We start from the raw sequence: 23,795 nt of genomic DNA on the forward strand, positions 1-23,795 counted from the left end.
AAAAAGTCTTTCCCTTTTGTGTGTACTTAATCTATATTTAGCCTCTGTTAGACCTGGCACCTTGGCGTGAGTCTCCCTTCCTCTTTTTGTCGCTGTGCCTCATGTGCTTCTATGGTGTTGGCCGCTCAGCGCGCTGTGCCACTGCCAACCAGTGTCGCGGTGCGAGTGCTCCCTTGTAAATTGTATATGTTGGTTGAATTCCATGATTGGATCGTTTGGTTTACTGTCAGACCCCAGTAAAGTGCGCCAGGAGCGCCAGGGCATGTAAATGCAAACACCGCTGGTGGGCTTGCAGCACTGGTTGTGCCACCCACAGAAGCGGCCGGTAAAATATGTCTAAGGTCTGCCATTGCAGAACCTGCGTGCAGTCTGGTACTGACATGCTGACTGGCAAGTGCCCACACTTGCCGGTCCCTAAAACCTTCCCTTAGCGGCATGTTAGTCACCCCTCTGGTAGGCCCACGGGCAGGGTGCATTGTGAGCATAAGGTAGGACAAGCCTAGATGCGTGGCATGTCCTAGTAGTGAATTACCGCCATCTTGTTGTTCACTACTGCAAGGCTACCCTGTTCTCATAGGCCAGTATGGGCGGCTTGGATTGTTACACCCTATGATCCTAACCGACCCAGGACACATGGTAGAAGATCGAGTTTAGTATGCCTGAACTCGGAATAATAAGGTACATCTTTTCCCAAGGTTTATTTTAATATTCCGCGTTTGCAAATGCCGCTTTTAGAAAGCTGGCCTTTGCTTGCCTAAACATTTCAGCCCGCCTCTGCGTGATGTGTATCTGATGTCTGGCTGGTGTGAGTGACAGGGCTGGGGGAACCCAGATGGGCGGGGCTAGGTAGCCTGGTGGTGAATAGGACGATCGACAGGTAGATGGGGGGGGGGGAGTACTCCTAGGCTCTGAATAGGACAGTGCTCTGCCACCTCAATGCCGGCTCCGCCCCCTGTGGAGCGTCTGATGACTCTGCCCTGCACTCTGAAAGAAGAAGCCTGCATCGCGTAAACAAAGTGCTCAGAAACCGGACTGGACTAGGCAAGGGCCCCCTGGCCTGGGAGAACAAAAGATTTGCTGTATAAATGTAGGAGCCCTGCTCCTAAGAAACTAGATCCGCTTTTGACCAAGAAGAATCTCTGCCTGAGGAGGAGGCACCGGGAAAGCTGTAGGAGGAAGACTGTCCCTATCCTGGGGGATTGGCCTACAGTTGTGACCTTGCTGCCAAAGGGGAGAAGAGAAACTGTTGCTGAAGACTTTGCTTTATTTTTACTTTCAAGACTTGTGCTTTTCCAAAACGATCTCCAAGGGCTTGGAACTGAGCTTGCCCCCTGAACTGAGCCCCAGGACCATTGGGCTCTACCTGATCCTCACTCGCCTGCCGCTGGACTGTGGTGTCCTTACCCTCGCCGGAGCTGTGACCCTCGTGCCCCAGTCCCTCCTTGAGCCGTGACCAGGACTGCTTAGCCGCCCCGCCTTGGGAAGAGCCTCGCTCGATCTGAGCCGCACCCCCTACGCTGTGCTGGGCTGCCCCTGTCACCTCGCTCGCCGGAGGCTCGCTGCGCACCCTCACCCTCCCGCCGGAATCGGCGTTGTGAGCATCTCCAAGCCTCGGACGGCCCGGACGTAACCTGCGTGCCCGGCTGCCCCGCTTTGTTCACCCGCCACCTGCAACACCCCGCTCTTGTCGTGAGCCTGAAGATCAGACCCCCATCGTGAAGTGTGGGAGCCTCGGACGCCGCCTCGCCCTTCTGTCGAAGAGCCGCTGAAATCTCGCACCCGCCTTCGCATCAAGAAACAAGGTACTGTACTTACAAACTCGACCGCGAGCTCGCATCGGATCCAGGGTCCGCAACGTTCTGATTTCCCTGTCATCTGCCGTGTGCTTCCCGGACGCCGCCTCAGCACGAAGTGCGCTGAGGCCCACAGTTACCTTGTGCCCGCCTAAGAACTTTCCGTAAAAAACAGACTTTACCGTATTTCCAAGAGTTGTGGCCCCATCAGTTCAACGTTACTGGGCCTTGTATTTGAATCTGCTGAATCTACATAAAAGCTTATTTTTATATACTTCCTGATTGGTGTCCGTTTGTGGTGCATGCAAGGGGTATACTGTATGTGTAATTGCATTTGCTTAACCGTGTACGTCTGAGACTTAGCCTAGACTGCTCGCGCCACGCACCTAGAGGGTGAGCAGGGGTTATTCTGGGGAGTCATACTTCGCCCTGACAAGAAGTAAAGGGTCCCTGCTTGTGGGTTCACACCTGCGTCAACCAGAGCCCCCTCATTTCTAACATTGGTGGCAGCGGTGAGGATTTACGGATTTGCATTTGTGGTTTGCATATAGTGAATCACTGATCACCACGTAGTGAGAGCAGACCAGTAACACAGTCACAAGACTAGAATTTGTTTTTTGTTTTGCCAAGAATCTCCGTTGTTTAAGCCATGCCTGGTTCACTCCCCGCCGGAAGGGTAGCCTCTATAATCTCTGGAGTAGATGACATAGATTGGGGAGAAGGCGCACTTGAGGACTATACAAATGAAGAATTGAAAGGTTTTTGCTCCAAGTTCAGAATTGCCCAAACTGGATTGAGAAACAAGACCCAAATCGTGAAGGCGCTGAGGGCCTGGTATGAGTCAAGGGCACCAGAGAATCAGGTGGAAGTGGTTCCACCAGAAAGTGTCCATGAGTTTGGCAGAGGCCTGTCGCCAGAAGAGTTGGCAGACAGGGCAGCATCCCGGGCACATGAAGTGGAGATGGCAAAACTTAATGGGCAGATGGATATGGAAAAACAAAGATTAGCCATGGAAGAAAAGAAACTACAATTAGAGCATGAAATAAAGCTGAGGGAGCTGGAGCTGAAAGCAACAAGTTTGGAGCTTAATCCCTCTGGTGGCAGCACACCGCCAGTACCGGCGGAACCAAGAGTTTATATTCCCAAGGATGTAGTGAAGGAGTTCTTTAAGAATGACGACATCGGGCAGTGGTTCAGAGCCTAAGAGGTAGCCATGTCTTCCCACCGGGTCCCTGAGAGAGATTGGGGAGCAGGGTTGTGGGGACGGTTCCTGAGTGAAGGGCGGGACACACTGTTAGATTTACCGGCTGATGTTCATAATTCCTACGCCCATATGAAGGAAGCATTGATGACTAGGTATGGGTTGACCCCTGAGTTATATAGACAGAGGTTCAGGGGTTGCACTAAGATTCCCAATAGTACGTATGTGGAGTATGTGACTTTCTTTTGCAGAGCGCTGGATGGTTGGGTAAAGGGTAGTAAGGTAAATGATTATCAAGGGCTTCTTGATTTAATGGCATGGGAGCACTTGTCCAGTAATTGTTTTCCTGAGCTACGCCAGCACCTGATAGATAGTAGGCTACTAACCCTAGGAAGCTTGCTGAGGAGGCGGACCGCTGGGTCAGTACCAGGGTCCACAAGGGTCCCGTTGGAGATTCCGCCAAAGGTGGGCAGGGTCCCCAGCAGAAGACAGGGGTAAACAGAAGCAGTTCCCAAAAGGGCCCCAAAGTAATCCCCAAGGGAACCAAGGGAAGGGTTCTCAGCCTCCCCCACCCCAGAAACCGACCGGGGCCCCGACAGGTCCTCCTGTTCAGAAGGGGCCCGTCAGATGTTACAGGTGTAACAATTTGGGGCATTTTGCCTCTGATGTAAAGTGTTCATTGTTTGGTAAACCAGCACCCACTGGTGCTCCACCCCGGCAGGTGACTAGTGTAGCCTTGGGGGAGGAGAGGGATGTCCAAGGTGGGTGGGGTCCCGCAGAGATGTCCCTGGTCTCGCTAGGAGACCGTGAAGTGGTCCCTCCAACCCAGCTGCCTGAGAACACTAAGAAGTACAGGCAGTGGGTGACCATAAATGGCCATAGAGTGGAAGCTCTTAGAGCTACAGGAGCCAGTGTGACAGCTGTCAGGTGTCACCTGGTGTCTCAGGAGCAGGTGGTCCCCAATGCATTCTATCCCGTTGTTGCCGCTGACAACACAGAGAGACACTGCAAGGTGGCTCAGGTTCCCTTTGAGTGGGGGGGGGGTCTCTGGTACTCTTCAGGTAGCTGTGAGGCCCGCCATGCCTGTAGACTGTTTGTTAGGGAACGATTTGGAAAGCTCACCTTGGGCTAAGGTGGAGCGGAGTGCTCACCTGGAGATGTTGGGTATGCCGGATTGGGCGTGTGTCACCACACGGTCCATGGCAGCCAGTAGAGGGACTCAAGAGGTCCTGGAGGCTGAGAGGGAGGCCCAGGAATCGGCCTCAGAGAGAAGGAGCAAGGGGCGCGGGAAGCCGGCCCCTGAAGTTCCCATGGTCCAGGAGGAAGCAGACCTTGAGGGGGATGCCCTGGAGCCTACAGGGGAGCAGATAGCTGAACTGGGAGACCTGCCGGAGCTGACCCGTTGGCAGCAGGAAGGGGGTCCCACCAGGGAGGACTTTTGCAAGGCACAGAAGGAGTGCCCTTCTCTCGTGGGTATGCGGCAGCAGGCTGCAGACCAGGCCGCAGGTGATCAGTCAGGATCACACTTTGTTTACTGGGAGAACGACCTCCTATATACAGAGCCTAAGGTTGCTGAGCCTGGGTCAGCCCGTGCACTGGTGGTACCCCAGGACTTCAGAGCCTTCCTACTGGGGCTGGCTCACAATGTGCCATTGGCAGGGCATTTGGGGCAGAACAAGACCTTTGAAAGGCTTGTCACCCACTTTTATTGGCCTCAAATGCGCAGGAGTTCAGATACTCACTGCAGGACATGCCAGACTTGCCAGGCAAGTGGAAAGAGTGGAAGGAAGCAGAAGGCTCCACTCCAGCCATTCCCTGTGGTCGGTACCCCATTCCAGCGAGTGGGGATTGACATTGTAGGGCCACTGGACCCCAGGACAGCGATGGGCAATAGGTTCATCCTGGACCTGGTGGACCATGCCACCCGGTACCCGGAAGCCATTCCTCTGAGGACAGTGACGGCCCCCGTGGTGGGACGTGCACTGATGGGAATTTTCTCCCGAGTGGGATTCCCTCTAGAGGTGGTGTCTGACCGAGGTACCAATTTCATGTCCAAGTACATGAAATCTCTTTGGCAAGAGTGTGGTGTAACCTACAAGTTCACCACACCTTACCACCCCCAAGGAAACGGGTTGGTTGAGAGATTCAACCGAACCCTCAAAGGCATGATAATGGGCCTGGAAGGACCCATGAGGCGTAAGTGGGACGTCCTCTTGAGGGGGGGCCTGCTGCTGCTGGGCGCCAGGAGAGACCGCCACTGGGGACTGCCTCCCTGCTGGAGGGCCCTGTGAGCTGGCTCTGGGCCCAGCCTTTGCCCCCTGCTCTCTGAAGGAACTTTTGGGTTGCTGGACATTGCTTATAGCGCCTGGGAGCACTTCCTGGACTTTGTAGCGCTGTGCGCGCTGTTTTCCTGGACTTTGCCATCTTTATAGCGCTGGGAGCGCTGTTTTGCTTTATAGCGCTAGGCGCGCTGTGATTGTGACAACGGGTGCCCACCCCGTGTGCCGCTGGTGACGGGAGCCTACCCCGTGTTTGGGTGCTTGTCGGCGGGTGCCCACCCCGCTTATTTGCTTATTGTTGCGGCGGGTGCCTACCCCGCCGAGGATTGCATTTACGGAGGGAGCCCACCCCTCTAATCACTTAAATCACCGCTGCAACCCGGGCCGGGACCTCCCGGAAGTCAGGCGGGCCGGGGGCGGGCCGCCGGGACAACCAGGACAGGAAGTTGGAGGGCAGGAGCCTACCCCGCCTCCTTCCCGAGACTCGCGCTGGATCTGAACGCCCGGAGCAGGCAGGAGCCTACCCTGCGCCCCGGGGCCCCGAGAAGGGCAGCGCCGCAGTGGCCGAAGCAGCGAGGAGACGAGGTCCTCACAAATCCCGGTGAGTGGGGGCAGCATTGGGGGCCTCAGAGCGCCGGACGCCCCCTCGGAGGGCGGGCCCAGTGCTCTTCGAGCCGGTAAGGCTCCAACCTTGGGGGCAGTATTTCTCGAGCCTGTGAGGCTCTAGAAGGCAGTCGGTGCGGTGTCTACGAGCCCCGTGAGGCTCCACCGGAGGGGCAAAGTATCGCTTCTCGAGCCCAGTGAGGCTCCAACGTTGTGCAGAGCCACGAAGGCTCTAGAGGGCATTTTTAATGGTCAGAGCCCCGAGAGGGCTCCAGAGGCACGCAGAGTGCCTGAAGTTCGTTTTCCAGCTGCCCAGCACTTAGTGGGCAGCTGCCACGTTTAGGTGGGGGCCCATTTTCGTTTTAGTCTGCGCGGCTGGCACAGCTGGACTGAGACAGAGTGTCCTAGCTTGGACAAGGCCAGTTGGCCCAGGGACTGCCACAGGTGGTGGCTCATGTGGAGTCTTGCGCAATTGTTCCTACTTGCACCTCTGAATGTGTTTTTTTTTTTTTTTTTTTTTTTTAAAACCTTTATTTGTGCATAGTAAAAGAACAAATACGGGCCTACAACCATCAGGCCGGCCACAATACGGTTGAGCACAGAGACAAACAGTACATCCCCTGTGCGTCAAGGTCAAGATTAGCAATGATTCAGGATTCATACACTGGAGGGATCCTTGAAACCAGGGGAAGGAGAAGTGAAGGTTAATTTTAAGGTTTTCAAAAAAAAATTTTATCGAGAAAGAAATCAATAAAGGATAGAAACAAGGAGATTCGAGTCCGCGAGTCGGCTTCATACACTGGAGAGCAGCAGCATCATGAAAACAGCCATAGAAAATCTCATACAGTAAGGCGATGCAGTTAGATAACAGGATCATCACAGTAGTAAATACGCACCCCCTAAAAGCCGCCCCCACTCAATCCACCCCACACCCGGACCCCGAATCGAAACAAGTATAGCGCAGAGACATGAAAGAAAGAGGCCCATAGAACTAAAAAGAAACAGTAAATTACCCCCCCACCCTACACCAATGCGGAGGCTATGGCCTGCCCCCCCCCCAGCATAGTGCCTGTCGCCCAATGAACCCGAAATATAGACGAGAGAGAAAGTAGGAATAGAGTAAAGAAACTAAGAGAAGAAAGAAGAAAGGAGGCGGGGAGGAGCCCACGTATCCTCGGAGCGCCCGACACCACCGGCCAACCAAGCCTCCACACACTGAAACCCCACTACACCCAAAGGCGGTCGTGTGAAGATAGCATGTAACAACAAGGAAATGAAGGCAGACAGATCGCGACGAGTGCGCACAACATATGCAAACAATTCCAGTCCCAGTCCAGCCCGTCCGTGAAACTATGATGATAGAAAGTAATCTAGCCCTGGCCCGATCGCGGGCTTACGATTAAACCCGCCCCCTCGTGAATGCCCCGCATCCCGAACAGACAAAGACAATATGGCCGCTTGGAAGAAGATAGAGAAGTAGAGTCACAAAATGGCCGCCGATCATCTATTGAGGTCCCCTTGCACACCATATAAAATCCAGACCTGGCTTGTAAAGTACATGAGTTCCACATAAAAGGAGCCGTAGGCCACCGTGAACGGTTCCTCGAGGTCGTCAGGTGTAGTTCAGCTGGAAGGTCCTGCGGGCACGGTGAGGCAGGCAACAACAAAGCAGGCAGCAATGACCGGGGAAACAAAGTATCCGCCATTGAGCAGGAGAGCGATTGATCCTGAGCGCCGGGAAAGCCAAACGCCGACACCAGTGGAGCACCGCTACACCCAGTCGTTACTTCCCCGCAGGAGGACCACAGCACTGGCAGACTCACATCTTGTTGATCACCAACGGGGCGCTCACGATCCGCAGCAGACAGTGTAGAGTCGAACCGCTCACTCAGCGTTTGCAAGCCGACACACAATTGCAGACGAAAGTCCCGCAGGGCAGCCAGAACGGAGCCGTATGTCAGCGGAAGCTGCGCCCCCACAGCGGCAGCAATCCGGGACGGCACTGGGGAGCTGGAGTCTGGTAGAGGGAGGGCGAAGCGGGCAGCGGGCGAGACCGGAGCATCACCCCCCAGCAGCGAGCAGGCAATCAGCGCCATGTTTTACCGCTGAACGGTACCGTGGCCAGGGGGGGGGATCGTGACAAGGAGGCAATTCCCAACAGGTCTGCGCCGCAACAGGTGAAAGCCAACAGTCGCCTCCCCTCCCTCGGGCTCTCTTGCAGCCGACTAGACCATAGTAGAAGGGGGTCTGCAGCCTTCCACAGCGTGGTCCACAGAGCGGGGCAGGAGACCCGTCACGCCGGGGCTTACCCTCTAGCTCCAGCCCGTCAGGTGCAGGGTGCAGGAGGTGTCCGGGCGTCTCTCCCCCGGCTCCCCCGGCGACCGTCCGTGGCGTGAGGCGGGATCGGGACCTCGGGGCTCAGATTTGCACCAGCGGGTCCGGTGACTGCGACGCTTCCAGGGGGCCGGCCGAGGCCACAGTAGAGCAGGGGTCCAGTGCGGGGAACAAAGGCACCAAGAACTCCGGCATCCGGGCGGGCTAAGACTTCGGGAAAGCGGCGGCGCAGTCAGCGCGTCGTCGCACGCGTTGCACCTCGAAAATCGGCAAGGATAGGAATCAGGATGATAGTCCGAGGCCAAGGGCCGACGGAGCCGGGCGCTCAAGCGACTGCTCCGGTCGCCATCTTGGCTCCTCTCTGAATGTGTTTTGATGCGTCATGTGCCATTGCTTTACACCTCTGAATGTTTTTAGGCATCATGTGTTTTCCTTCCCTACACCTCTGAATGTGATGCATCATGTGTAACGTTCTATTACCCCTATAGGTATTGTGATACGTAGGTGGTTGGTTGCTTTCTCCTAGTACAGGTGGTGCTAGTGAGGTTCTAGTTCCCTGCGTGACCTCTCCTACGGTGGTTAGGGTTGCGTAGGTGATACTTTCTTGATACCAGTAAGTACTGGTTGTGTGCTATACATATTATTTTTGTGCTACAGTGATTTTATATATTTCATGTGCTAAATATCTAAAAGTGCTAATTCCTGACAGTGGTCCAGGTGGCCCTGTCTTGTACATAATCCCTTGTAAATTCTGCCCGTGCCTGTTGGCACATTGTAAAGTGTGTGTTTTTATCTAATGTGTTGTGTATAATACAAAGGTTATTTTTATAGAATACCTTGTGTGGTGTTTCCTTTGTGGTGGGCCTTGGGTGTTGTTGCTGGGTGCGCGCGCAAACGCTTTACACATCGCCTCAGAGATAAGCCTGACTGCTCGTGCCAAGCTACCAAGGGGGTGAGCAGGGGTTATCTTTGGCGTGTAACTTCCTTGCCCTGACTAGAGTGGTGGTTTCTGCCTGACTTTGGCGCAAGCCTTAGCCAACCAGAAATCGCCATTTCTAACAGGGTCCAGGAGCAGCAATTTGCCTATTGAGGAGTGGGATGTGCATCTACGTGTACAAACAATAATAAAACCAACTTTACTATTATGGAACACCCCCACCCGTCGACAATTCCCCTCCCCCACCCGATATTACCAAAAACAAGGAGCATCTGTCGCGGTGGGGGAACCTCAAGACCCTAACCGAACCGCGGACCCTAAGGGACCCCATCCAATGGCTCCCAATCCCCCCACCAAACATAGTGGCTGTGCAGGTCAACCACCATGTGTGACAGCCAACTCTGCTCGGTGCATATTGATCAGGGCAAGCCCGGCCCACAAACAGTCCGTTATATATGACTAAGGATATCACAAGCCGTGGGTCGGTCAAGAAGCTTTCACAGGACTAGTGGATCGACGTTCAGAGCCAGATCGATGCGGCCGCTGGGACTTCGTTCTGCGTGATCGATTCTGATGCGAGTCCACTGAGAAATCTGATTCAAGCGGAGGCGGGGAGTGCAGCTTCAGATGGGCCCTTTCATCGGACCAGGCGAAGACCACTTCAGGAGAGTCAAAAAAGAATGTTTTAGAGTTAAAAATCACTCGCAGTCTGGCAGGATACAGGAGCATGTAAGAGATGTTGAGTTCATGCAACCTCCGCTTTGCTGCAATGGAAGACTGTCGTTGTTGCTACACCAGACGAGTGTAATCTGGAAAGATTATAATGGGCCTTGAATCGAAGACAAGGTTGTCTTTATTTTGTCGGGCATATTGCAGCACAGCATCCCGATCTGCATAATTTAAGAGCTTGGCAATGACCCGCTGTGGATTTTCTCCAGGAGGTGGCTTCTGTGTAAGCGCCCGATGTGCCCTCTCAATCATGAAGCACGCTGAGATCTTGTCTGCCAGGAGCCGATCTAGAAGCTATGTCGCGAGAAAACGGGTCATAGAGCCATCTCAGCAGCCCTCCAGAAAGCCGACAAAGCGGATATTGCAGCGCCGGGAGCAGCCCTCCGCATCCTAGGCACGGGCAGCAAGCTCCTGGGAAAGCACAGTAAATTTTTGGACCTGCTGTTAAAGGGTCTGCACGGTATCCTCCACTGAGGATACCCACGTCTCGGCCTCCGTAATACGATCAACAGCCTCACAGGTCTTGTCGCAGAAATGAGACCTCTGTGCCCACTGCGCCTATTTTAGCCTCCAAGTTGTCCCTTGCATCCGTGATGGCCACTAGCAGGGCTGCGTTATTTGGGGCAGGGCCAGGGGGAGGGACCCCACTTACAGATGTCACAAACTGGTCAAGGGTGCTATGTTTTGGCCCGGTAGCACCAGGTTTATCCTTCCCCATGTTTGGGTCTTCAGTGGACTGTGCCGGCAATTTCTGGTCAATCCAACTCCAGCGTGATATGTGTGGGCACCAATCCACCATTTCAGGGACTCTCCCGGGGGGCTGCCCCATGGCCGGTCCTCAGGGATTCTGTCCACCCTAGGCCGCAAGCCGCACTGGAGCTAATCCAGATGCTTTTGCAACCAGTGGCTAACAGCCAAGCGGGCCCCTCTAGAGGAACCAAGCTCGCCGGACCACCAGCACCCCAGAGCCCCTACAACCAGATGCAGTGCCCCCACCGGCGGTTTGGCAGGCCCGTTATAGTGGATCACCAGGTCCAGGTATCGTCACACAGGGGGCCACCTCTTAACCATCCCCATCACAGGGCACAAATCAGCGATGTAGGGTAAAGACCCGATCCGACGTCATACAGCCTGTTCTCTAGGCCTCGGGAGTAACCAAAATGGCGGCTATGGCGCACATGTGATCCTGGGCCCAGGTCCGCACCCCAGGGCAGCTGCTGTGTCAAGGATACGGGCGAGCTCCTCTCCACGCTCCAATGTGCCAAAACTCCCCCTGCACAGCCACACAGCTGACCTATAGCGGCACTCCAGTGCCCAACGCCGGGCAGTCCCCCCCTCCCTGAGGGAGATTATGGCCTATGGCACCGGCGGGGTCCAACAGATGTGGCTCATAGTGCCAACACCACCCGCCCCAAGCCCCACAGCAGTCAGCCTCCTACACCGGCCGGCACCTGGGCCAGGACAGGCCCTACGACTACAGTGGCAAGCTGACCGGGCCCACGAGGCCCCTCCATGGCCCAGGCCCCACCCAGTGACCAGGACCACCGCCGGTTAAGGCCTGAGGGCGTGTGACCACCCGCCACCCCCACTGAACACCCCTACACCCACTCTCACCTCGACCAAGGTAGGCGTCCTGCCCAGTCGCAGCCTCCCAGAAGCCGGAAGCCAGCAGGGGGGTGTCGAGCGCAGGCCACAGCGCGCTCCTCTCTACCTCCATTTTTGCCTGCCGGTTTTCCACGTTTTCTGGCTCTGAGGGCGCACCGGATGATACTATGTCCTGTTCAGAAAGGATTCGCTGCACATAAGTCAGGATGGGTAGGATAAACATCGGATTATGGTGGCGGGCGCACGGACCTCACTCAATCAGCGTCCGCCATGATTGCTGACCAAGCCACGCCCTCCCGTTGGAGATTTTTGACGTCTTAAAAAGTGACTTAATCTGAATGAAGAAATCTTCACAGTGACTTCTTCCAGCGGCTCCCCGAAGTCAAAGCTTCCACCTCGGACACCATATGTGCAGCCTTGCCCACTGAGCTTTACCTTCTCAGAACATTTTTCTTCGGAATTTCTGAAGCTAACAGCAAATGGGCCTAATTCACTTCTTGTATCCGACTCGCGCTCCATTGCGGTCACACATATTTTTTGACTTTGACCCAGTCTCGCGTGATAAGATATCTAGAATTGGCACTTTTATGTTATGTTACACTAGTTTTTACCTTAACCTTTACAAATTCTTAACTCCAGTTCTACTGTTTGAATTTTTGACATTTTAATCCATCTGAGCCAGGGGACACTAAATTGATATGGGATTTTTTTTTGTGTTGTGTTTTAACCTTATTACTGTTTGTGTACTGCATAAATACTTAATAAAAAGTCTTTCCCTTTTGTGTGTACTTAATCTATATTTAGCCTCTGTTAGACCTTGCACCTTGGCGTGAGTCTCCCTTCCTCTTTTTGTCGCTGTGCCTCATGTGCTTCTATGGTGTTGGCCGCTCAGCGCGCTGTGCCACTGCCAACCAGTGTCGCGGTGCGAGTGCTCCCTTGTAAATTGTATATGTTGGTTGAATTCCATGATTGGATCGTTTGGTTTACTGTCAGACCCCAGTAAAGTGCGCCAGGAGCGCCAGGGCATGTAAATGCAAACACCGCTGGTGGGCTTGCAGCACTGGTTGTGCCACCCACAGAAGCGGCCGGTAAAATATGTCTAAGGTCTGCCATTGCAGAACCTGCGTGCAGTCTGGTACTGACATGCTGACTGGCAAGTGCCCACACTTGCCGGTCCCTAAAACCTTCCCTTAGCGGCATGTTAGTCACCCCTCTGGTAGGCCCACGGGCAGGGTGCATTGTGAGCATAAGGTAGGACAAGCCTAGATGCGTGGCATGTCCTAGTAGTGAATTACCGCCATCTTGTTGTTCACTACTGCAAGGCTACCCTGTTCTCATAGGCCAGTATGGGCGGCTTGGATTGTTACACCCTATGATCCTAACCGACCCAGGACACATGGTAGAAGATCGAGTTTAGTATGCCTGAACTCGGAATAATAAGGTACATCTTTTCCCAAGGTTTATTTTAATATTCCGCGTTTGCAAATGCCGCTTTTAGAAAGCTGGCCTTTGCTTGCCTAAACATTTCAGCCCGCCTCTGCGTGATGTGTATCTGATGTCTGGCTGGTGTGAGTGACAGGGCTGGGGGAACCCAGATGGGCGGGGCTAGGTAGCCTGGTGGTGAATAGGACGATCGACAGGTAGATGGGGGGGGGGAGTACTCCTAGGCTCTGAATAGGACAGTGCTCTGCCACCTCAATGCCGGCTCCGCCCCCTGTGGAGCGTCTGATGACTCTGCCCTGCACTCTGAAAGAAGAAGCCTGCATCGCGTAAACAAAGTGCTCAGAAACCGGACTGGACTAGGCAAGGGCCCCCTGGCCTGGGAGAACAAAAGATTTGCTGTATAAATGTAGGAGCCCTGCTCCTAAGAAACTAGATCCGCTTTTGACCAAGAAGAATCTCTGCCTGAGGAGGAGGCACCGGGAAAGCTGTAGGAGGAAGACTGTCCCTATCCTGGGGGATTGGCCTACAGTTGTGACCTTGCTGCCAAAGGGGAGAAGAGAAACTGTTGCTGAAGACTTTGCTTTATTTTTACTTTCAAGACTTGTGCTTTTCCAAAACGATCTCCAAGGGCTTGGAACTGAGCTTGCCCCCTGAACTGAGCCCCAGGACCATTGGGCTCTACCTGATCCTCACTCGCCTGCCGCTGGACTGTGGTGTCCTTACCCTCGCCGGAGCTGTGACCCTCGTGCCCCAGTCCCTCCTTGAGCCGTGACCAGGACTGCTTAGCCGCCCCCGCCTTGGGAAGAGCCTCGCTCGATCTGAGCCGCTCCCCCTATGCTGTGCTGGGCTGCCCCTGTCACCTCGCTCGCCGGAGGCTCGCTGCGCACCCTCACCCTCCCGCCGGAATCGGCATTGTGAGCATCTCCAAGCCTCGGACGGCCCGGACGTAACCTGCGTGCCCGGCTGCCCCGCTTTGTTCACCCGCCACCTGCAACACCCCACTCTTGTCGTGAGCCTGAAGATCAGACCCCCATCGTGAAGTGTGGGAGCCTCAGACGCCGCCTCACCCTTCTGTCGAAGAGCCGCTGAAATCTCGCACCCGCCTTCGCGTCAAGAAACAAGGTACTGTACTTACAAACTCGACCGCGAGCTCGCATCGAAACCAGGGTCCGCAACGTTCTGATTTCCCTGTCATCTGCCGTGTGCTTCCCGGACGCCGCCTCAGCACGAAGTGCGCTGAGGCCCACAGTTACCTTGTGCCCGCCTAAAGAACTTTCCGTAACAAACAGACTTTACCGTATTTCCAAGAGTTGTGGCCCCATCAGTTCAACGTTACTGGGCCTTGTATTTGAATCTGCTGAATCTACATAAAAGCTTATTTTTATATACTTCCTGATTGGTGTCCGTTTGTGGTGCATGCAAGGGGTTTACTGTATGTGTAATTGCATTTGCCTAACCGTGTACGCCTGAGACTTAGCCTAGACTGCTCGCGCCACGCACCTAGAGGGTGAGCAGGGGTTATTCTGGGGAGTCATACTTCGCCCTGACAAGAAGTAAAGGGTCCCTGCTTGTTGTGGGTTCACACCTGCGTCAACCAGAGCCCCCTCATTTCTAACAGCCTCCACTTATGTTACTACTATAACACAGTCAGTATGCGCCAAACATGTGTCTAGACCTATAGTAAATAAAATAATTTATTGCTGTCTCCTCTTTAAAATAATTTTTTTTTCATATATTTTTATTGTTATCTGTAAAAATCAAACACAATACTGTATCAACCAATTTCTTTGAAAATTACGCAATTGAAAAGTCTCAATTTGCTACATTTAAAACCATATATGTTAGAGTCGGGGATCTCTGGTTGGCGCAAGGTTGCCCTTGTGTCAAGCAGGAACCCTCTCCTCCACGTCAGGGCGCAGGATAACCCCTTTTGAATGACCCTTGCTCACCCTCTAGATGCGTGGCGTGAGCAGCCAAGGCGATTCCTCAGGCGTTGTTGGTTAAGCACTTACAATCACACACACAGTAAATACATCAATCCCCCCAGAAACGGACACCAGACTTGGATATGTAGAAAAATACGCTTCTTTATGTAAAAATAAGTATATATATCTCAGCAGACTTATCACAAGACCAATAACGTTTTCGCTAGGCCACCAGGTTGTAAAGCAGGCAAATGTTCTTTGTTCGTAGTTTCAAATGGACACTTTGTAGTCTCTTGCAAATGTTACTTGTGGTTCCAGTACTTACAGAGATCGACTCCGGCGAACGGGGAAATAAGGCGTTGCGGGCCCCGAGCCCGATACTGGAACTTCTTTCGTGATGTGGAGAGTCGGCACAGGTCGGTGCGACTCTCAGCTTGGGAAGTGGTCTTGGGTCCTCGATCAGCGGGTGTGGGCAGGTAGGCAGGCGCGGCCAGCGACCCTCAGCACGGCGGTGCAGGGGGGTCTCCACAGCGGGGGCGGCGCGGCCTGAGATGTCCGGGGATAGCGAAGCGGGGTCACAGGGCACAGTCAGTGCAGCTGGATGACCCGGCGTAGATCACAGTCGTCGGACGGTTTCCGGCGGGAGGGGTGATAGCGCGTTCAGCGCGCTCCAGTGGCAGGAGGTGACAGGGGTGCAGGCGGCCTAGCCCGGGGACAGAGAGCGGCTCCGGACGGAGCGGGGCTCTCACGGGGTTGCGGCAGGCGAGCTCCTGAGTGTCACGACCCTAGGAGGGGCGTTGAGGGGCGCAGTCTCTTTCCAGCGGGATGCACACACGGCTCGAATCGGGGGACGAGCAAAAGCACAGAGAACCCACTGGTCCTGGGGTTCAGTTCAGGGGGCAAGCTCAGATCAAGCCCTTGGAGAATGTTTAAAGCACAAAGCAGCAAAGTCTTTTCAGTAGTCTCTTCCTCTCCTTTCTCAGCAAGGCAGGCAGCAGGCCAGCTCCTCCAGCGTCTCCTTCTCCTTCTAGTCGGGCAGAGGTTCTTTGTGGTAAAACAGGATTCTGATTTCTTAGGAGCTAGGCTCCTACTTTTATACCATGATTCTTTTGTTCTTTAGCGCCAGGGGGCCTAGGCCTGGCTCAGTCCAGTTCTGGAGCACTTTGTTATGGTGACTCTGCTCTTTCCTTTCAGCAGCAGGGCAGAGACATCAGCCGCCCCACAGGGGGCGGCGCCGGCTTTGTGGTGGCAGAGCACAGGTCTATTCAAGAGTCAAGGTGTACTCCTCCCACCCATCCTGGTGTCATCTCCCTACCCACCACCTGGCAGCCAACCTGTCTCTGGGGATTCCCCAACCCTGCTCCTTACCGTTGCTAGGCAGAACACACACACACAGCAGAGGCGGACTGAAATGGTTAGGTCAGTAAATACTAACTTTCTAAAAGTAGTATTTACAAACCCAGGATATTAAAATAAACTTGACTACAAGAAGTATTTTATTATTCTGAGTTCAGGCATACTAAACTTGACATTCTACCATGCTCTCTGAGTCCACTGGGGTCACAGCGTGTAGTGACTCCAGCAGCCCATTCTGGCCTATGGAGAGCAGGTAGCCTTCAATAGTGAAAAACGAAGATGGCTGTAATTCACTACTAAGACATGCCACACACATCAGGGCATGTCCTACCTTATGCCTACAATGCACCCTGCCCTTGGGTCTACCAGAGGGGTGGCTAATATGTAGGTAAGGGAAGGTTTAGGGACTGGCAAGTGGGGGCACTTGCGCAGTCAGCGCGACGGTCCCAGACCGCGCACAGGGTCTGCGGTGGCAGACCCTAGACACATTTTACAAAGCCGCTTTCTGTGGGTGGCGCAACCAGCGCTGCAAGCCCACCAGCAGCATTGGCATTCACAAGCCCTGGCACCCCTGGTGCACTTTACTGGGGACTGACAGTGAATCCAATAAACCAATCATGAACATCAATTACAGGTACACTTTACCTAGGGAGCACTTGCACTGCGGCACGGATTAGCCGTGGCGCAGTGCCCTGAGCGGACAACACCAGCAAAACAATCGAGGCACTCCATCAAAAAGTGGAAGGGAAACTCACGCCAAGGTGCCAGGTCTAACACGTGTCCCCTCCAGCTGAAATGTGGGGAGAACTACCCTTGCCCAGGGGGTTCCTCGTCACTAAGGCGGAAATACCTGGACAGACCGTCAGCGTTGGCGTGATCTGTACCAGGACGGTGTTCCACCGTAAAGTCCATACCCTGTAGGGAGATGGACCACCTCAACAGCTTCGGGTTCTCACCCCTCATTTGCATCAACCATCTGAGGGGCCTGTGGTCCGTCTGAACCCGGAAGTGAGACCCAAACAAGTAGGGTCTTAGCTTCTTCAGCGCCCAGACCACAGCAAATGCTTCTCGCTCAATTGCACTCCACCTACTTTCCCGTGGAAGTAACCTCCTACTGATGAAGGCTACGGGTTGGTCCCAGCCCTCCTCAGTCATCTGTGAGAGAACAGCCCCTACACCATGCTCTGAAGCGTCTGTCTGCACTAGGAATTCCTTGGAGAAGTCAGGGGCCAAGAGCACGGGCGCCGTGCACATGGCAGTCTTCAGGGTGTCGAAAGCTTTCTGACAGGTGTCAGTCCAGATCTCGTTCCTGGGCTGCTTCTTGGAAGTCAGCTCTGTCAAGGGGGCAACAATCGTTCCATAGCCCTTGACAACCCTCCTGTAGTACCCAGTGAGCCCCAGGAAGGCCCTCACTGCGGTCTGCGTCTTGGGGGGTTCCCAAGCCAGGATGGTCTCAATTTTGGGTTGCAAGGGTGCCACCTTGCCACTCCCCACTTGGTGTCCCAAGTACACCACGGAACCCTGCCCGATCTGGCACTTGCTTGCCTTGATCGTGAGGCCTGCTCGGCGCAGAGCCATCAACACTTCCCAGAGGTGGCGCAGGTGTTCGGGCCAGGAGGCACTGAACACTGCGATGTCATCCAGGTAGGCGGCACTGAACGCATCCAGCCCAACCAGTACCTGGTTGACCAACCTCTGGAAGGTGGCAGGGGCATTCTTCATTCCAAATGGCATGACTCGGAACTGGAAGTGCCCATCTGGTGTAGAGAATGCTGACCTCTCTTTGGCCCCATCGGTCAAGGCGATCTGCCAGTACCCAGACGTTAATAAATCAAACGTGCTGAGGAACCGGGCAGCCCCCAGCCGATCAATGAGCTCATCAGCTCTGGGGATGGGGTGCGCGTCAGTCTTCGTTACTGAATTGAGTCCTCTGTAGTCCACACAGAACCGGAGTTCAGGTGTGGCTCCCGGCGCAGCAGCTTTGGGGACCAAGACCACGGGGCTGGACCAAGGACTGCTGGAGGACTCAACCACCCCTAGCGCAAGCATTTTGGAGACCTCCTCCTTGATGCAAGCTCTGACCTTGTCAGTTACCCTGTAAGCCTTGTGCTTCACGGGTAAGCTGTCTCCTGTGTCCACATCATGGACGCACCAATCTGTGACACCAGGAACCAGGGAGAACCTATCGGAAAACTGCCCCAGCAAGTGGCGGCAATCTTCCTGTTGTTCGGGCGTCAGGGTGGGTGAGAGGTTAACTCCATCCACTGACCCATCTTTCTCAGAGGCCACTAAGAGGTCAGGAAGAGGCTCGGTCTCCTCTTCCATTCCATCATCAGTGGCCAGCAGCATGCCCACTTCGGTCCTCTCTAAGTGGGGCTTAAGGCGGTTAACATGTAGGACCCTCAAAGGGTTCCTGGGAGACTGCATGTCCACCAAGTAGGTGATAGGACTTTTGCGCTCCACAACCTCAAATGGACCTGTCCACTTATCCTGAAGTGCACAAGGCTCCACTGGGGCCAAGACCCACACCTTTTGTCCAGGTTGAAGCTCTACCAGAGTGGCATTCCGGTCGTACCACCGCTTCATCTCCTCCTGGCTGGCTTCCAGATTTGCCTCAGCAAGTTGCCTGAAACGCCGAGTCTGGTTTCGGAAGGCCAGCATGTAACTGTATACATTCTGGGGAGGTTTCCTGGGAGATTGCTCCCAGCCTTCCTTTACCAAACTCAGAGGTCCTCTTACCGGGTGACCATACAGAAGCTCAAAGGGGCTGAATCCTAGAGACTTCTGTGGCACCTCTCGGTAAGCGAAGAGCAGGCATGGCAAGAGGACGTCCCACTTACGCCTCATTGGACCGTCCAGGCCCATGATCATGCCTTTGAGGGTTCGGTTGAATCTCTCAACCAACCCATTTCCTTGGGGGTGGTAAGGAGTGGTGAACTTGTAAGTTACCCCACACTCCTTCCACAGGGATTTCATATATGTGGATATGAAATTGGTCCCCCTGTCGCTCACCACCTCTAGAGGGAATCCTACTCGGGAGAAAATTCCCATCAGTGCCCGTCCCACCACGGGGGCCGTCACTGTCCTCAGAGGGATGGCTTCAGGGTACCGGGTGGCATGGTCCACCAAGACCAGGATGAACCTGTTGCCCAGGGCTGTCTTGGGGTCCAGAGGCCCCACAATATCAATACCCACTCGCTGGAATGGCGTACCGACCACGGGGAAGGGCTGCAGAGGAGCCTTGTGCTTCCCTCCGCTCTTACCACTTGCCTGACAAGTCTGACAGGTTCTGCAGTAGGAATCTGAATTCTTGTGCATTTGGGGCCAGTAAAAGTGGGTGACAAGCCTGTCATAGGTCTTGTCCATCCCCAAATGTCCTGCTAAAGGCACATCATGAGCCAGCCCCAGTAGGAAGGTTCTGAACTTCTGGGGTACCACCAGCACACGGGCTGACCCAGGTTCAGCAGCCTTAGGCTCGGAATACGGGAGGTCACTCTCCCAGTACACGTAGTGTGTTTTGGCCTGAACACCATTGGCCTGGTCTGCAGCCTGCTGCCGCATACCCACGAGAGAAGGGCATTCTTTCTGCTCCCTGCAGAATTCCTCCCTGGAGGGACCTCCTTCTTGCTGCCAATGGGTCAGCTCAGGCAAGTCTCCCAGTTCGGCAATCTGTTCCCCGGTAGGCTCCAGAGCATCCCCCTCAGGGTCTACTTCCTCCTGGGCCGTGGGAACTTCGGGGGCCGGTTTCCCGCGCCTCCTGCGCCTTCTCCCTAAGGCCGGTTCCTGGACCTCTCCCTCAGGCTCCAGGACCCTCTCAACACCCCTACTGGCTGCCATGGACCGGGTGGTCACGCACGCCCAGTCGGGCAGACCCACCATCCTCAGATGCGTGGTCTTCTCCACCTTTTCCCAAGGGGAGCTCTCCAGGTCGTTCCCTAGCAGACAGTTTACAGGCATGTCAGTTCTCACAGCGACTTGTAGAGTACCAGAGACCTCCCCCCACTCAAAGGGAACTTGAGCCATTGGACAACGACTCTCTATGTTGTCAGCATTGACAACCCTACAGTAGGCATTGGGTACAATCTGCTCTTGAGACACCAGGTGTTGCCTCACCGAGGTCACGCTGGCTCCTGTATCTCTAAGAGCCTCAACCTTCTTTCCATTGATGGTCACTACTTGCCCATATTTCTTAGTGTTAGAGGGTAAGTAGGTTTCAGGGACCATCTCGCTGTCTCCTAGCGAGACTAGGGTCATCTGCCCGGGACCCCCACCCTCCCGGACTGCTACCTCCTCCCCAAAGTTAACACTAGCTACTTGCCGGGGTGGAGCACCAGTGGGTGCGGTCTTACCAAACAGGCGACACTTAGGATCAGAGGCAATGTGACCCGGGTCACCACACTTATAACACTTGAAGGGCCCCTTTGGAACAGCTCTACCTGTCGGGGCCCCGTTCTGCTGCGGGGGTGGGGGAGGCTGAGAACCCTTCTGCTGGTTCCCTTGGGAATTACTTTGGGGGCCTTTTTGGAACCCCTTCTGTTTACCCCTGTCCCCCCCACTCTTCTGCTGGGGACCCTGCCCACCTTTGGCGGAGTCTCCCACTTGACCCTTGTGGACCCTGGTGCTGAGCCAGCGGTCCGCCTCCTCAGCAAGCTTCCTCGGGTTGGACAGCTTGCTGTCAATCAGGTGCTGGCGTAGCTCAGGAAAACATTGACTGGACAAGTGCTCCCATGCAATTAAATCAAGCAGCCCTTTATAATCATTCACTTTGCTACCCTTCACCCAACCATCCAGTGCTCTGCAGAAAAAAGTTACATACTCCACATACGTACTCTCAGGGATCTTCTTAGTCTCCCTGAACCTCTGTCTGTATAGCTCAGGAGTTAACCCATACCTTGTCATTAAAGCTTCCTTCATATGGGGGTATGAGGCTTGGAGATCTAAGGGTAAATCTAACAGTGTGTCACGCCCTTCAGCCAGGAACCTTCCCCACAACCCCGCTCCCCAGTCTTTCTCAGGGACCCGGTGTGAAGACATGGCCACCTCGTAGGCCCTAAACCACTGCCCTATGTCATCCTTTCTAAAATACTCCTTTACTACATCTTTGGGGATGTACACCTTGGACTCTACCTGCACCGGTGGAGTGCTGCCACCAGAAGGAGCGGTGTCCAAACTTTTCGCCTTCAGCTCCAACTCCTTCAATCTTATATCATGATCCATTTGGCGTTGTTGTGCCTCCAGGGCCAACTTCTGCTTTTCCATTTCCATTTGTCCTGCCAACTTTGCCATCTCCATTGCATGCGCCCTGTCTGCTGCCCTGTCTGCCAGCTCCTCTGGCGACCGGACTCTGCTGGGCTCCTCAAGGTTGTCGGGTGGAACGATGTCCCCCGCATTCCGTGGGTCTCTTGACTCCTTCCAGGCTCTCAACGCCTTGGTGTACTGGACCTTCTTCTTGAATCCAGCATGGGGAACTCGGAATTTTACACTGTAGCCTTTCAATTGCTCTACCGTGTAGCCTCCCAGTCTCTCCCAATCCACCTCATCTATTCCAGAAATCACAGAGAGTGCTCTTCCAGCGGAGAGTGAGCCAGGCATGGTTGTAGTAATGGCAGATGTCTCAAAGTTCACAAATGAAAACCTGTGGCTTCGTTACTTGGTCTGCTCTCACTATCTGGTGATTAATAATTCACTGTATGCAAATTACAAATGCAAATCCGAAATCCCAGCCGCTGCCAACAATGTTAGAGTCGGGGATCTCTGGTTGGCGCAAGGTTGCCCTTGTGTCAAGCAGGAACCCTCTCCTCCACGTCAGGGCGCAGGATAACCCCTTTTGAATGACCCTTGCTCACCCTCTAGATGCGTGGCGTGAGCAGCCAAGGCGATTCCTCAGGCGTTGTTGGTTAAGCACTTACAATCACACACACAGTAAATACATCAATCCCCCCAGAAACGGACACCAGACTTGGATATGTAGAAAAATACGCTTCTTTATGTAAAAATAAGTATATATATCTCAGCAGACTTATCACAAGACCAATAACATTTTCGCTAGGCCACCAGGTTGTAAAGCAGGCAAATGTTCTTTGTTCGTAGTTTCAAATGGACACTTTGTAGTCTCTTGCAAATGTTACTTGTGTTTCCAGTACTTACAGAGATCGACTCCGTCGAACGGGGAAATAAGGCGTTGCGGGCCCCGAGCCCGATACTGGAACTTTTTTCGTGATGTGGAGAGTCGGCACAGGTCGGTGCGACTCTCAGCTTGGGAAGTGGTCTTGGGTCCTCGATCAGCGGGTGTGGGCAGGTAGGCAGGCGCGGCCAGCGACCCTCAGCACGGCGGTGCAGGGGGGTCTCCACAGCGGGGGCGGCGCGGCCTGAGATGTCCGGGGATAGCGAAGCGGGGTCACAGGGCACAGTCAGTGCAGCTGGATGACCCGGCGTAGATCACAGTCGTCGGACGGTTTCCGGCGGGAGGGGTGATAGCGCGTTCAGCGCGCTCCAGTGGCAGGCGGTGACAGGGGTGCAGGCGGCCTAGCCCGGGGACAGAGAGCGGCTCCGGACGGAGCGGGGCTCTCACGGGGTTGTGGCAGGCGAGCTCCTGAGTGTCACGACCCTAGGAGGGGCGTTGAGGGGCGCAGTCTCTTTCCAGCGGGATGCACACACGGCTCGAATCGGGGGACGAGCAAAAGCACAGAGAACCCACTGGTCCTGGAGTTCAGTTCAGGGGGCAAGCTCAGATCAAGCCCTTGGAGAATGTTTAAAGCACAAAGCAGCAAAGTCTTTTCAGTAGTCTCTTCCTCTCCTTTCTCAGCAAGGCAGGCAGCAGGCCAGCTCCTCCAGCGTCTCCTTCTCCTTCTAGTCGGGCAGAGGTTCTTTGTGGTAAAACAGGATTCTGATTTCTTAGGAGCCAGGCTCCTACTTTTATACCATGATTCTTTTGTTCTTTAGCGCCAGGGGGCCTAGGCCTGGCTCAGTCCAGTTCTGGAGCACTTTGTTATGGTGACTCTGCTCTTTCCTTTCAGCAGCAGGGCAGAGACATCAGCCGCCCCACAGGGGGCGGCGCCGGCTTTGTGGTGGCAGAGCACAGGTTTATTCAAGAGTCAAGGTGTACTCCTCCCACCCATCCTGGTGTCATCTCCCTACCCACCACCTGGCAGCCAACCTGTCTCTGGGGATTCCCCAACCCTGCTCCTTACTGTTGCTAGGCAGAACACACACACACAGCAGAGGCGGACTGAAATGGTTAGGTCAGTAAATACTAACTTTCTAAAAGTAGTATTTACAAACCCAGGATATTAAAATAAACTTGACTACAAGAAGTATTTTATTATTCTGAGTTCAGGCATACTAAACTTGACATTCTACCATGCTCTCTGAGTCCACTGGGGTCACAGCGTGTAGTGACTCCAGCAGCCCATTCTGGCCTATGGAGAGCAGGTAGCCTTCAATAGTGAAAAACGAAGATGGCTGTAATTCACTACTAAGACATGCCACACACATCAGGGCATGTCCTACCTTATGCCTACAATGCACCCTGCCCTTGGGCCTACCAGAGGGGTGGCTAATATGTAGGTAAGGGAAGGTTTAGGGACTGGC

Source organism: Triturus cristatus, chromosome 2_1, assembly GCF_964204655.1.
Source record: "Triturus cristatus chromosome 2_1, aTriCri1.1, whole genome shotgun sequence".
Taxonomy (NCBI): domain Eukaryota; kingdom Metazoa; phylum Chordata; class Amphibia; order Caudata; family Salamandridae; genus Triturus; species Triturus cristatus.